The 16,442-nt window shown below is 44.3% G+C and overlaps 1 protein-coding gene across 3 annotated transcripts in view; it reads right to left on the bottom strand.

Moving 5' to 3' along the window:
• The window catches only part of LOC109626880 (adenosine kinase-like), a 97,219-nt gene that overhangs the window by 36,614 nt on the left and 44,163 nt on the right, over positions 1–16,442 (bottom strand). The gene's annotated exons all lie outside the window — the stretch shown is intronic.

Raw genomic sequence — 16,442 nt, 5'->3', positions numbered from 1 at the left:
CGCCATATAAAATGACAACTGGTAAGAAATACTGTCAAGACTAGGAAACTTCAGAGCCTGTTTATCCACTCCGGGTTTTTATCTTCCTGGTGCTGTGATGATGCTTCAAGTCGACTCTTGCTTGTCTTTGTTTATAGTCGAGCCAAGAGGGTGAAATATGGAGTGCACTCGGGTGACGTAAACATACAAAGAGGGAAGAGCAGAAACTGCACGTTAACAGAAGTTTCTGCGAGATTAAATAAAGTGTCTTTTGTTGCCATGGTGTTCAGATTTTTAAGAAAAAGGGTCAGTTTCTACGAAAATTGCCTTTACGATCCACTGCTGGGTGAGGAGTGTACGGCCCTTCCTGTGCTTGGCAAATCAGCGATGGCGATACTTCAAAATCTTAGGGATCAAAAGAAAGACAGGAAATAAAAACACACACACACAAGACTGAAAGAAACTGAGGGAGCTTTCAAGTTTTGAAAATGAATGCATGATAATACCATTAAAAGTTGGCCACCGCTCCTGCGCTTAAATTCTGTCCGTGAGTTATTGTGAAAGTTATTGCTCTCCACTGCGCTAAACAGACATTTTCCTGCCTCGAAGCACTCAAATATTATTAGTGTAGTGTGCTAAGAGCTTCTCCCACATGGGAATAGCATCTCAGGCTGAGATGGATATAATCACAGCCAGAAAAAAAAACAAGTCTTTCTTGAGCATCAAACAAAACCGAAAAAATAAAATCATAAAATTCAGATGCTGCTGATGGTGGTGGTGGTGGTGGTGGGTGTCAGGGTTGTCTGCCAAAGACACAAGTAACAGGGTGAAGGAAAGTGTTAGATGTTAAATTAGAATCGTTCCGAGGCATTGGCATTCTTAATTCTGACTTGTTAGTGTTCGATGTTATTCCTCTGAGAGGGACACATGACGGATAAACACCAGGGACTTGCCTCATCAGGGTTAAATGCACCTTTTTGTGTTTTACTCTCAGACTGCTCGAACACAGGAGCGGCTAATTTAATCAAAAAAGCAGCCGCCCTTCCCCCAGACTGACTCGGAGAGAAATGTTTCCATGGTAATACCCAGTAACACTTGTTGACCAGTGACACTAACTAAAAGGAGGATAACGTGGCTCAGAATGTGTTTGACCACCAATAAGACGGATATCATCCATCTTTGTCACTCCTGTTTTCTGGATATTTGTGTTCTTTATCTTTTTTTTCTCATGTGTCCATCTGTGGGTTTACTGTTATAAGACATGTCTACATTAGAAGTTGGGAGCATTGAGATACACAGTTGGTGAGAGAAATGTTTTCAGCTGGCAAGGCACAATGAGATGATGTTATTATGGGATAACATGACAAACCCTCCAACAAATGACAACATGGCTGAAAACGTGACAGAAATGTGTCTTTTATGTTTTGCTCCATGTCTTACTAATGAGTACACCAGTCTCACTTGCCAGTAATGTATGGAGACATGCATGAATTCAAATTACCCTTTGATTTCCTGTGGTTTTGTGCTGCATTTGTCAAGGAAACGTCACAACAGATGTGATGTGTTTACGTGCAGATGTTTTTATGCGCGTGTCTCTATCGTATAGAAAAATGTATTTAAATAAAAAGGTTCACATCACCAAAAAATCCTGCACATTTCTAAGACTATTTATTAACTTAATGTTCCTGCAGGAGTGAAAGCAAAGAAAACCTTTAAAAAACTCATACAGGTGCAACAACCTGTTGATGACTTACAAACTGTCTGTCTGTACAAAGGCAGCGCTGGAACAAAATGTTCCTGCGACTCCACCCTCTGATGCATCTTGAGGACAATACCGAGCTGCAGGGAGTCATTTTGTATGTTATCAGAATGAGAGAAATGCAATTTAAAATGAGGTCAGATGAGTTTGTCTGACATAATGAACCAAACCACACCTACACATAAAAGAACAAGACGATCAACATCTTTCTGTTTATTCATCTGTGACCTAAAAACTTCTCAAGAATCAATTTACCCAGGTGTCATTGCAATTGTGTTGTACCTCCCATAGTGAGCAACTACAAAACTTTGTGTAACTATTGAACCTTGACAGATCTTATAATCTCTCCACATCAACGTTTACTTCATTTCACTGGTGCAGGTACCGGCCACTGAACCGAGAGCTTAAACTGTTCGTAACTCTGTTTGTAATCAAGATATAGACGATAAATCAAAGCCGTTTCTTCTGTGTGGATTTTAAACCTCTTTACTTGAGACCTCAGAGAAGACCTGTCGCCCTCCTGACTAATTTACTCTGATGCGAGCCTCTCAGACGGACAGGAAAGTAATCCTCAGCTCCAACACCCACATTCATTTTCCTAAAATTTCAAAGTGCTTGAGATTTCTGAGTGCAGCAGCTAAATGAAATACACAGGGTGTGGAGTGCTACATAGCAAATGTGTGAATCATCTTTCCGTAATTTTACTGATAGTGCAGCACAATGTGTGCCAGTGTTTGGTTGACTGGAGGATTGGCCTCTTCAAAGACAAAGAAACATTAAGAACAAATTTGGTAACCAACATGTCAGTCTGGTTACTTAATATACACCCACATTTCCTCTAGCTCAGCCGCAACATGAAGAATTACCACTTAAGGGAAAAATAAACGTATAAAGCTGGTCTAAGGAGCAGGAGGTGGAAGGTTGGCTTCTAATTGCTGGAGGGGAAAGAAACCATGTTAGAGTAAACAAAGTCTGATCGATGGTGGGGATTATATCAGAAAGAGCCTTTGGCCTTTGGCCAAGATGAGCAAACACGCCGGTCTCTGTCTCTGCTGCAGATGGGAAAGAAATTGCCAAAGCAAAGAGCTGTTGAGTTAAAAGCATTATATTTCACAGAGGGGGGAGCAGATAGAGCTTAGTACAATGCCAAATATGACATGTAGCCAACTATATCACGTCTTGGCTATTTGTATCAGACAGAAATGCCAGTAGATAAGAGAGCAGTGTTGTGAGTTTGATGGAAGGCTGTTCCGGCTGGGGGCTTAGCTTTAGGTCAGGCTATACTCCCATGGCGCAGCAGTGCTGTGAGTGAAACCTCTCCATCACCACACGCACAAGTTCAATGCGCTGTTAGCTGGTCACGGCCGGGAAGAAATGTATTCTGTGTACTCCCGGCTTCAATGTGGCGATTGCAATTCACATAAGCCACTTAAGGAAATCTGCAGAGGGAGAGAAAAAGGTATAAAACTGACAGGGGCTTACAAGTTATTGGAGCCTTTTAAACACGGAGGCTCCTCATCAGACAGGGTCTTGGGTTTTTTTCCTCCACCAAGTCTTGTAAATGAGTTCACTCCGTTGCCTTTAAAACCCCGGTAAAGGTATTAAATCTGAAAATAACATAATTCATTACCTCTGTCTGAAGCATGTTTAACTTGAAGATGTAATACGAGCAAAAGTGCTTTGGTCTTGGTTGCAAGGATTTTTTTTAAAATGTGCAAAATGTAAGCTATTCTGTCTGGGATGTCATTCAGCACAAAAGGAATACTAATGACTTCTGAATCCATTTAGTGACTCACTTCAATTTGTGATTTATATTAATGGGCCATGTATTGCTCTCTCCACATCCAACGGGGCTGTGTTCTGCTAAATTTCACCATAATATTCATGTCGATAAGCAGGTGACGACTTGGAGAAAGGGCTGATTATATTTGCTAATCCCCAAAGAAATTAGGCGAGATTGATGAAAGCGTGCATATACTCCACACAAAGCCCTGGGAGTCTCTAGAAGCTGTTACCATGGTGGTATCCCATTAGAATAACAAACATTTCCCCTGGATGTTTAACATCGCTTCCCAGTGAGCACAGCCCTCCCTAAACCTCCTCTCCCTCTCCCTCAAACACCTGCCTTCACATTTTCCACTTCTGAAATTCCACCAGCCACTTGGAAAAAAAAAAAAGGGTGAAATATGAAATGCAGTTACGAGAAAACTTGAGTGCCAAAAAAAGGACTTTTCTTCAAAAACCGTAATAACTTTCCATGGGAATAGGGAGAAACTTAAAAAGAATAACACTTCCCCTTGATTTTCTACTCCTACCACTTTTTTAAGCAGGCAGTGAATTTCCTGGAGTGATAAGGGCTTAGCCAATGTAATCCTCAGAGGACCCTTCTCTGGCATGCCAGGAATCAAGAAACCTTTCCCTCTCGGAAATAAAAAAAAAAGAAGAAGACAGAGAGAGGGAGGCAACAGTAGGTTTAGGAACAAGGAGGAGAGGCAGCCAGCATGCCATCTCCCACACATGCTGTCGAATGCAAACTAGCAATGTGTGGAAAGAGCAGCCGGACTCGCCTCAGCTGGAGATCAGCAGAGGAATATTGATATGACAATGCAAGGGGCTTCCCTGACTCAGACAGCAGGGGCCACCTAGGATGCTCTAATTGGCCTCACGGAAGAAAGGCGGCGGGGGTGTGGGTGGAGTGCGGACTACCCATAAATGTTTCACGCAGATTGATTCATTATCAGTTTGCTCGACAGGCTGGGTGGGCCTCGTAAAAGTGTACCATCTTGAACTGGTAGCATGTAAGTCACTGTCACCGCGGCAGGACAGAATATATCATCCTGACCTTTCACTTCAGATATTGAAATGAGAGCCAGAAACATGACTTGCCACGCTGCAGGACTACTACTCTTGCATTTCAAAACGCAGGGAGTAGAAGGATAGCGCAATGATAGGCGACAGTGCAAGGGAAAACATTAATAATTTACGAATGTCTCCTCTGTCAGGATATGCCAAGCTATGATGTGCTGTCTCTTTTTTTTTTTTTTCTTACACCAGATGTCAAAGCTGGCTGGCAAGCTCAAGGTATAAATATTCTCTCGAGTGAGGAGCGACTGCATGTACAACATGAAAGGTGTTTTATCTGTAGCGTCACGCAAAAATAGATCTGAAAAGTTAAACTAATAAATCCATTTACTGACTCGTGTAACTCCTGGTTTACATTACCGGCCAATTAATGTCTTCTGGATCATTATAAAAGCCCCCACATACTATCTACTGTAACAGTTTGCTACATGAGAGATCATAAAATTTTATAGCCAAACTCTCCTCCGTCTCCTAATGTGGTTGAACTGCCATTTTTTCAAAGTGATAAATGTGCACAAATTATTCAATATCCCACAAAAACTAATCCGTCCGCTGAAAAAAAAGAACTGCAGGCTTCACAGACACGCAGAGCCGCTGAAGATCACTGGCAGCCATTTAAGAGCCGTGAGAAAGGCAGTTGAGCATCTCGGCTTCTCACTGGGTGGTTGGATACATGTGGTTGACACATTTGCATCTTCAAAGATGCACACAGACAAACTCAATATGTGTGAGAATGTCTGGGCGGCATGTGGAAAACCCCAGTCCTTCCTCTGAAGAGGTTTCCTCCCCCAGCTCAAAGACTACGTGACGCTCTGAGTCCTTCAACTGTCAAGCCGTCGCTTCAACAGCGAGTTGTAAACAAGTTGCTTGGAATGGATGCACAGAAAACAGTTGCTGTGCACCGTGCAGCACTGTCTGCTCTGCACCAAACCAGAGAGGCGCTGCAGGAAACTACAAATCAGGAGCCATTACACAGCAACAAATATGACAGGAACAGTGCTGCACATTATTTGAGCTCCAAGACTCATTCACTCACTGTCTCTTCCAATGAGCGTGAACAATGCAAGCAGAGTGTGCATTGTGCTGCAGAGCAGGAGACAGTTCCCCCTGAATTGGGGGTAAATTACAAAAGAGGCCTGTGCAAATTAGACGTGATGGCTTCATAATGCATCTGAAGTGTCAGCTTCTCCAGAAATCTATCCCCAGGCTACACTCCACGGATTGATGCTTTGAACTTACAATTATTCCTGCCAAAACGCTGCAATCACCACGCTGTAAAACAATCATTCCAGCATTACGAAACACACGAGATCAATGGTGACTCATGGTTTTTGGCAGAGACGGAGTTACCAACGTAAAGTATGAAGTTAATCTACATCTGCAAAAGAACACATAACAAGTGTGTAAGTCGTTTTTTTTTTTTTAATCTTCCCTTTTAAAAGCAACTTTTGAATGAGGTCCTGGAAAGAAGATTAATATCTCTGAAGTGTTTGTAGTGGTTTTAATCCTGAGAGACCATTTGTTACAGAAGGAGGAAGAGGACCAGAGGGAAACAGCTGTATTTCAAGAGGAACCATCCAGAGCTGTGTTGCCTCCTGATATTCATTTGCTGGGGGAATGTAAGTGCACAGTTCCATACGATTACAGCACTGAGAGGACTCATAAACAGCTACACAAGTCCCGGAAACAGGGTCTGGCGTCTGTGCAAATGCTGAACAATTTCATATTACAATATGACCTCTTACTCATGCATTATTCTGCTTGCAGAGAAATAAATTACCTTTGTAATTTAGGACACCTCCAACGGCGCTACCGGGCGCCGTTTGTTGCCAGTATGTCGAGCAGACTAACAGAGAGACTAAGCCCAGGAGGGATGACTGGGTCGAACACCTCAGTTGAACCGGAAAAAGTGACCACAATGGTTGAATAGAGTGAGACTCTGAGAGTAAAATGGAGCCTGAGGGAGAAGCAGACAGAGAGAGAGAGAAAAAATGCTTCCTGTAAACAGACTTAGAATTATTTACTCACAAGGCTAAATATTAAAGTATCGTCTCATCCTTAATTAAGTCTTGTTTATATTTTCCCAGTGACGGGTCAGTGATATACATAGGACGTCTAGTTGAGATGCATCAGTGCTGTCTCCTCAACAGCGCCTGCTACATAATTAATACACGCACTGACATGACATGGATATGATATGACAAGAGTATCAGAGGCGAAGAGTTAGAAGAAGAGCTGAGCGGATGCATTTTTCATGAACTGCAGAGCTCCCCAGCCAAAGTTCTAGACATGATGTTTCAGTTTCACAGACGAAAAGGAGCACAGAGGGCAGGGGAAGCAAATATGTGGCTGTATGAGGACAAACCTGGGAATTCACATGCAATCGCACCCACACTTATAATCCACATCTCAGATCACACACCCAGTGATGCTGAGGACTTTGATCGGCCTCGCATCTCCCATCTTGGCTATCGGCTCGAGGTCCTGTTCGAGAAAACTGCAAATGCGATACAACATCCTCTTCATCTTTTTTCCTTCCACTGACGCCTCAACATCTGATGGGTTGTGGCGTTACTGCATCTGCTGATACTTAATAAAAGTGAAGGCTGGATTTCTTTAAGGGCAACATTTTCCATTACTTTCACCATTTCTCCTCAGATTGGTGAAGATATAAATAGCCTCGATTTCTCATTCTGTGGAAGAAAAAAAAAATAGAAAAGCTCCACACAGGTGTGGAGAAGAATTCATTTTGCTGTGTATTTGGACAGGGCTGCTCTGCCTTGCCGCTGGGATGGGGGCCTTACAGGGGCCATTTCTCCTTATTCGGATCCATTACCACCCCACTGTCACTGTCAGTCTGTCCCCTCACCCATCACAGAGCGCAGAGCAGCCCCACAGCCCGTCTCAAACCTCACAACTAAATCACATTCTACGCACAAACGGCCGGAGCCGTGCAGCATCTACTGTATAATCTAATCTGTCCATCTCCTGTGTCCCTACACACACACACAAACACACACTCATAGATGGCAGGCCTGCATCTCAGCACCTCAATCATGTACATTTCCGCTGTGTGTGGTGAAACAAGAGTCGGTAATGCAAATCAGAAATCAGGCTTTGCCTCCATAATTGGGGCTTTATCAGCTCATTAAGAAACAGGGAGGCATCGCTGAAATGAGCATACAATATTCCCATTAAAACCGCCAAAGGAGAGAGCACTTAGAACATATCAGCACAAGTCCTTGGGAGCGAGAGGGAAGCAGCTGTGATTGATAAGGTTACTATCTTGTCAGTTCAAAAAAAGGAAAAAAAAAAAAAAAACACCTTGGGGAAGCAGCAATTTAGCAGAACGGAGCAAATGTTCTCAGGTGGCCCTGACGGCCACTTGTCTGTCCCTCACTGTTATAATGCCCGATACAAAATGGCACATCTTATTAAAACTTTGACAGATTTATTATTACAGTTGTTTAACCTCTTTATAATCAAATCATGTTAGGGGTTCAAGGGTACAAGGAGACTCTCTCCCACTGAATTACAATCACTTTGATTTAAATTCTCACTGAGTGGAGCCATGCAGGCACATTTCCTGTGTACACCGAGAATGTTTCATAATGAGTCAAGTGTGCATCTAAAAAATCATATGAAATCAGGCCACATTTTGCACTTATCAAGTGTTAAAAATAGCAGTAGGCATTATGATGTGTGAAACGGCCGGGTACAAAGTTGGTATTCCAACCTGCTCTGGTCCTTTGTGGTACAAACTGTGCCGCTAACACTCAAAGATCTAACTGGCAGAATTCAGATTTATCACAATTACAGTGAGTGGCCACATTATTCCTACAGCCTCTGTGTGACAGACAGCGTAGTGACTTGCAGCCATATTGAATTTCATGTACAGTAATTGCTGCGGCTCAAAGTGCTCGGAGGTGAACACGTTGCATACAGTATGACGATGAACAGAGCGTTGTCATTGGGCCTGCAGTGAGAGTGAGAGAGGGAGAGAGAGAGAGAGCTCTGTCATTAGCTAAAGGACAGTGATGATTGAGTAACACTTTCTTACTGCTGCAGAGGAAAAACAACCAAACGCCTTCAGCAAAATCAATACGGTTTGAGCCGTCGGAATGCAAATAGCGACTATACTGGCGGCATGACACGGGATGATGCACCATTACTTATTCTGGCTCCATTCAATGTCATCATTAGCCTTTAGAGTGTCAAATCCGCTCAATAAAGGGCATTATTCCCAAAAGGATAAGCGCTGCATTAATCCTTTTATGCTGCTTTCAGCAGGATAGAGTCTCCAATAGCTAATATTAATGTGCAAGGTGTCAAGAGTGAGATGGCTAATCCCGATAACTCAGGATGTACAGTCAACTTTGCAGATGGCTATCTGCCCTGGACTCGCACTCATAATAGGCACAGGAACAGGATGTGCTTTTGAAGCCACACTTCCCGCACGTCGTCTTCAAAGAAAACGATAATTTTCAACGGGGCTTTCTGAAGTGGGAAGATAAGCTAGAGAACGGGGGAGGACAAAATAAAAATGATGCTCGCCTCAGAGAGGAAAAATAGCTTCCTGATATAGTCCTAGCTCCCTCTTTAAAGCTGACACCTAGAACATACAGTTTATCAATTATACATGAAGCCAGAATCCATCTTCTGTTGGCAGCTTGTTTGGATCCGGCCCGAGCCCTCTCAGTGGTGAAATGTGTCTGGGAGCCCCCATCCCTCCTGTCGCCTTTTTCCACTCACAGCCTGTCCTTAAATCAATCCCTTTTCAGGCCTGAATTTATTTTTCCTGTAACAAATCTGTCTTGGCAAATGATGTCACATAAGTGGAGAGAATGACAGCCTGATGTCTATGCAGGGAACATCAACCTTGCTCCAGCAGCCTCCTCCCAAGGTGAGTAATCATGCTGAGGAGCGGTGCAGTGTGTGGATGCCAGCCAGAGTCCAAACAAACCCGGAGTCTGTTGCTCAAGATAAACAAACCAATTAGGTGGAAGGCATGTTATCCCTCAGTTGGTGGGATATTTGCTAGATGGAAAATAATCAATGCATTCTTATTTCCACCGGGTGAAGCCGAAAAATCCTGAGCAGAATAAAATCCGGGCAGAGAGGGAGAGAGAAATTATTCATTAGAAAAAAAAAATAATAATGGGACTAAACTAGCTACTAGTCATGTAATTAATCCATGCAGGCTCAGTGGAGAGAGGAGAGCACAGAGGGGAAGATTCATCATAGCTTTTTGCCCCTCGCTCCCAGGGATACATGCCCTTCTTGTGTGGATGAGTCAGCTTACATCTTCTGACAATTGAGAGCCAAGGGCTTTGTCAAAAGGAACCACAGTTATTGTTTTGATTGGTCCCCCCTCGTTATGTTGGGAGCGCAAAATGCTTTCAAATGTGATTGCGCCACAGCATGTGAAAATAAGGCACGCACATATAGAACATCAAAAAGACAAGACGTCTGCTTTTTATTTACCGAGGACAATCACTTGGCACTTTGGCGCTTTCTCCCTGGCCTCTCCTCCACACTGGAACAAGCAGCCATATCAGTAATTGCAGGGAGCATTGCCGTTGGCCAGCCGGAGCATTAGACGACTGGACTCGCGGTGCATGACATTCAAGCTAGCCAATAACAACGGACATGCTAATCAAAGTGGCTCTGGCCTCGCCATCACAGTGTGACTGGAGGACTTTGCTCAGTTGGGGAGGATGTGCAGCTGCTCTGGCTGCATTTCCACTCTGCCCCTCCAGGGCTTGGGCACCAGGCTCACCACTGGCACAAGAGTTTGCATGCCAAGGAAAAAAAATAAGGGACAGGGTGGGGGGGGGGGAAGAGACAGAGAGAGGAAGGGGAGAAGTGGGTTAAGAGATTTAACTGAAAATCTAACACTTGCCACAGGTCCAAATGTTCCACCAGAGCAGCGGCAGCCCTGCTGGCTAAGTCTCCATAAAGCCTCTAAAGCTGCTTACAATATACACTTGAGGAACAATAGATAAGGTCAGAGTAGTAGCCTATGTCTGAGTGCATGGGGCCATGTATGAAAAAGTGTCTTTCCTACTGCGTGGGCTAACCCCAGACGCAAAAAATATCATGTTCACACAACTTAGTGAAATGAAACAAAATAAAAGAATCTAATGTTACGAGACATTTACCGAATTATTTTTCTCTGTTTAAAAAAAACTTTTCAAGTTAGAGGATAAGCTTCTCTTCTTGTTGTCAACATAAATAGTTTGGAGGTTTGGACTGGTGGTCAATGCCACTGTCATGTCCATCACTGAATATAAAGCTGTGGGCTAGAGATTGTTAGCTTAGCATAAAGACAGGTAACAGGTGGAAACTGCAAACCTGGCTCCGTCTAAAGAAAGAAGTTAGAAACTAAAATGCTCTGGAAAAAGCTTGAAAGTGTTGTAGCTCATTTATTTACTTTAATTTTGCCAAATTTGCAAATACTAGTAGATAGAGCAGATTTATAGAATACAGTGATACTGATAAAAGCCGCCATAAACAGAAGAACAGTTGATGTACGATGTATAAAGAAAATCTTGACTTGCATTATCAGATCATTACAAAATATTATTATGCTCAGATGTCATTAGTCTCCTTTGAAAAGGGAGTGTAAAATAAATTACTGGCGGTTTACAATGGATCCGGGCCAAACTGGCAGAAGGAAGATATGCACAAGGCTTATTACAAACCATAAACAAATTACAGCAACATAAAAGAGAAAAATGAAACCACACAGAAGGAAACAATTCTCAAAGAACAGTGTCCAGCATCTGCCACACAGAGATGCACATCTGTGGCGATTTCTTTGTAGAAGCGCTTCGTCGCGCTGACCCGCACGGTTTGCGGCGAGGAGAATATTCCAGCGATATTTATTCAATCAAGGCTCCTGCATGACAATATAACAGCATCTGACACTTAACTCTACTTACTATCTTTGCCCAGGAGAGACACTATCCTAAAGCGTCTGCGGTTCCGTCATGTGAATCTTAATCAGATACTTAGCCAGTAGAGCAGGTTTTTACTCTCCCTGGTGAGAGTATCAACACATGGCCATCAGGCACAATTCACGGCCGCAAAGTGGCTATTTATTTTCTGCTCAGCATTACTTGACAAATAATTACTCAGTCTATTCAATTAAGCCGTGGAACTCAAACAAATGGCCGCAACATCCCAGTGTAGAGCGGAAACGCTGTTCCACGTTTTACAACTTGGTCTCATGAATAAAAAGGCACTAACACACACACACACTCTGGGTGTCTTGATGCAGAGGCAGTGAGGGGACAAGGTGAAGGAAAGTAGAAATATCTTTAAGTCTGAACTGTTTCATCCCCTGTACAGAGAGGCGGAGGAAAAGCAGACTTGTTGCCGGTGGAGCAGATGCACACAGTAATCCAGGGTGAAAGGACACCGCGTTTTCCCTGCTGAAGAAGAAAAACTGTTTTTACAAGATAACGTGGGTGTACAAGGAGAGAGTCGCTGCGTGCTGCTGGTGGAGTAATATGGACTCCAGCCTGGAATCCTGCCAGAGTCCAAAAAAATGTGCCGCCCTCCTGCTCGCCCCTCCTCCGCCAACCCAGGAGGCAATTACTCCCCCCACCACGTTACTGTTCGAATTAGGATGCTGGAAAGAAAAACTCCCAAAATAAAACCAGCGCAGCCCTGCCAACTTTTAAATATTTCCACACACACACATGTCTGAAAATAACAACAAAAATTAAACAAAAGTAAATCACACAAATCTAAACAAAAAAATGGATGCAGCTGAATGTGATGAGAACTTCTCAGTCAGGATAACCAAACAAGGTGAACTCTGACATCCTGTAACTTTCTACAAAACAATTTATTTGTCTAAAGATAATCAAACAAATAAATGGAGCAACAGTGGGGAAAAGTAATTACTCAAATATTTTTACTGCACATTTGTGAGGTCATGGTAACTAGGTATGTTAGTTTCAAAGGGAACCATTGTATTTTCTCTTTTTGCATTGCATTTATATTTTAGAGCCAAGGCCCAACAGTCCCCTTAAGTTCACAGACTTATAGATAGACAGACTTTTTTAAAGATTCAATAATCAAAACTCCTTTTTAGTAGTACACATCTTCCGCCTCTGACATGGAGTAGTGAAACCAAATCGGGAGTAAATATAATTCTAAACAACCTAAATAAATCCCACAGACACTTGGCATCTCCACCCTCGTTCGCCACGCTCCGCCCCCTCAGGCCTGCAGGGCTGCGACGCTGGCTGATCCTCCAGAAGTGCCGGGCCAGCCCATACGTCCCACTGGCTCGGGACGCCCCGCCGAGAGCCAATCACCAGGCCCGCGCTCCTGACAGCTCATTACCACTCAATTAGGCAGGTGCACCTCCACGCACAGCTTTGTGACAAATGCAGCCCTCCCAGATGGATGTTTAACATTCGGGAGAATTATATAGTGACAGCAAACACTAAACGCCTCACCCTTATCACTTGATTGCCTCAAGATTGAAATCCTATAATTGGCCCAGGCCAGCGGGAGAAAAAAAAAAAAAGCCAATAAATATGATGCAGTCAGCTTGTAATTGAACAATTATGAATTCATATTCATAAGACGTTCGCTGGCAATTACAAAATGCTATCTGATTAGGTGCAATTTGAAATGACATTGTTTCGTGCTAAATACACTTTGGTGTCGGCCTAATAAAGAGAAGACACATCATAGTATTTGTTCGCCCACCGACATGACCTCCAGAGATGGGAGACGTGCTGACACAGTGGCTGGGCCGGTGACACGCGGGTCTTGGCACCAGCCGCTCTTTGTCCCCTAAACCTATACTGCTCACACTCACTCAGACAGAAAAACGTCGCCATCCTCCCCCCCCCCAAAGGTTGACTTTCAAATTTTAGCACCAGTGGGCACAGACTGTGCACATAACAAAACACAAGCATTGCAAAAAAAAAAAAAATTTGATCCCTAGAGAAAAGATTCTAATCAAGATGAAATGATTTACAAATCTATTTAATAAGGCTTGCCAGAAGTCAAACTTGGCATGTAAATGCGGTGGGGATTAAATTTCATCGGCAACCAAGACTGTAACTGATCGCCTGCAGACAAAAGGGGGAGCCTGCCAGTTTTTTTTTCTCCCCCCCCTCTCTCCACTTCTCTTCCCTCCCTTTCTCTTACTCTCCACTGCCTGCATTTTGCCTCGTGATCCCTCCCTGGCTATGTGGAAGGACAGGGGCAGTGCAGAGTGGTGCAGTACAGAGTGGAGAGGAAAGAGAGAAAAAGACAGAGAAGGAGAGGGAGAGGGGGGGGGGGACGAGATGGAGACAGAGGAAGGGAGGAATATTGGATATGAAGAGCGGTGGTGAGAGGGAGAGTGGAGGATAGAGTAGAAGGATAGAGGAGGAGAGGAAGCTCAAGGTCAGTGTGAGGACAGCGTGGTCCTCGGAGTTGGACAGAGAGACAGCCGCAGTCACCTCTGTGCTAATCAGCCCTTCGGCTGAGGCTGATGAGGTGTCAGTTAGTTGTGTGTGTGTTAAACCTCTCCCTTTGCTTTTTTGGCTGCAAATTGCAGGGGCTGGTGGGGCGGAGTAACAATGTGTGTGTGTGTGTGTGTGTACACGTGTGTGTATGTGTGCCACTCTGGGGTGTAAGCAGGCTGACGTGCTGCTTGTGGTGCCAGTATTGCGCTTTTTTTCCCCCTCCTGCTTTTGCCCTCCCCTTCGCCTCTTTTTTTTTTCTTGCATATTATGCTACAGTGACTGAAGCTGAACTCAGCTTTCCCCTGCAGCGAGGGCAAGAACACAACTGCCAATTAATGCTATATGCAGTGTGCCAGTGTTAACAATGTGAGGCACTTCAACTGCTGTTTGAAAAATTTTTTTTTTAAAAAGAATAGAGGTAGGCTAGCTGTTTTCCTCAGGCGTGGCTGACCTCTCGCTGGCTAACGGGCGATTGTGCCGTAAGCTCAGGGCATAAACGAACAGTGTCCACAGCTGTGATCAGGTTTGTGACCTAACAGCACTGCAGCTTGTGTCTCATTGGGTGAGTTTTTTTGTATCATGCCAGTTGGCATAGGCGAGCGTCTCCTCCGTCTATCCTTGGGTTGTTTCTGACCATCTGTGCCGAGTCATTAACAGGCCTTTTCACAGTCAATTGTCTTGTTCGTCTCCCTTCGTCTTTATTTGCTCCACGCATGATAAGGATATTGGACCGAGCGCTTCTGGGTTTTTTTGCCCTGAATATAAATGGCACAAGTTAGAACAGGCCATTTTATTAGCTGGGACTAAGGAGAGCTGCAGAGCCATAGGTTAATTCATAGTGGCATCATAGAGGATGCATCAAGCGGTGGAGATCAAATTACAGGGCAAAGCGCTCAGTGTTAAGAAAAACAAGCCAGTGGTATGCTGCAGAATGTGTGCGTGCACGCTGTGTGTGTTTAGCAGCGAGTGTGTGTGTGTGTGTGTGTGTGTGTGTGTGTGTATCAGAGGCTGGTGGAAGAGAGAGGGGGAGGCAAAGGAGACAGAAAAAGAGGAGAGGAGAAAGAGGAGGGAGGGAGGTGTCCATAAAGGGCCAAGGGGGGGATGGGGATGGAAGGAAAGTGGGAGCGAGAGGAAGGAGGGAGGGGGGGAGAAGGGGGCTAACTGGGCCAGCACGCACACATCACCCCCACCAATTAGAGTCACTCATCTCCTCTTCACACAATACATCACCCTCCATTTCTGATGTTTACAATCCTTGGGGAAAGAAGTAACTGTAAACATCACTGCAGCAGCGACGGCAGTCAACAGGAAAAAAAAGAAGATATCGTCTGCCTGAAATGCGTTTAGCCATTCCTTCTTCCCCCTCACGCCTTTGTTATTGGTCTTTGTGCAATGATTTGCCTAAGGACCCAGATTTCCTAGCAACAGCCTGCCACCAAACATTTGGCAGGAGTTCAACATTCTCTCTCTCTCTCTCTTTGTGAGAAATGGCAGTGCTGCCTCCCTGCTCTGCGTCTGCCACCGGCCCTGCTGCTGCTGCTGGATGAGCCAGACTGGCTGCAAGAGCCCTCTAATAATTCTGTTTTCATCCAATCACACCACATAGTAGCAGGCACCTTGAGAGCCTCTGCCAGGAATCATCAATCACCTCTTTAACACACATGCTCCGACAAACACAGACGCACGTGTGAGCAAATAACATACTAACGTACACACGTTTGTGCTTTTTTGTAATTAAATTTACAGATTAGCGTGTACGAGACCGCAGAGCAGTGATTTAATGAAAATCAACAAAGCACATTAATACACAACAGTGGTTGGTACAGTGAGAGAGAGAGAGAGAGAGGGAGAGCGAGGGAGGGAGAAAATGTACAATTTGGCTGTAAATTGGGTAAATACATCTGAGTGCTCTCGACAAGGTTAATGGAGAGAGGGGGCCTTGGTGAACACCGGTCTAGACACGCCACACAGTATTAAGTGGGAATAGCTGTGGCAGTGTATCTGGCTAAGTACTTTAGAAGTGCGAATGGGACTCTAATAAAGCGAATGATCCCCCTGTTTTGACAAAGAGGCCCAGGAGGGACGCGGAACACCATGTTTGAGATTCCAAGCACTGACAAACACCCATTTGTGGCCCTTCTATCCCTCCTCAAATCCCACGGAAGCTTTTCCCTGTGCACAAGACTGTCGGATGTGGGCAAAGCCCAACTGCCAATTTGCAGAGGATGTGCAGTGTTTGTTAATGTGAAGCAGAGTCTAAAAATGAGACCACACAAACTGTGGAGGATGGACAGACTGATCTGCTTTCTAGCACAAGCACTGACAGCTTTTTTTTTGAGTGTGTGCGTGTGTTTGTTTATGCG

Source organism: Paralichthys olivaceus, chromosome 21 (assembly GCF_024713975.1).
Source record: "Paralichthys olivaceus isolate ysfri-2021 chromosome 21, ASM2471397v2, whole genome shotgun sequence".
Lineage (NCBI taxonomy): Eukaryota > Metazoa > Chordata > Actinopteri > Pleuronectiformes > Paralichthyidae > Paralichthys > Paralichthys olivaceus.
The sequence above is the reverse complement of the archived record's forward strand: the minus strand, read 5'-3'. Positions and strand labels throughout refer to the sequence as shown.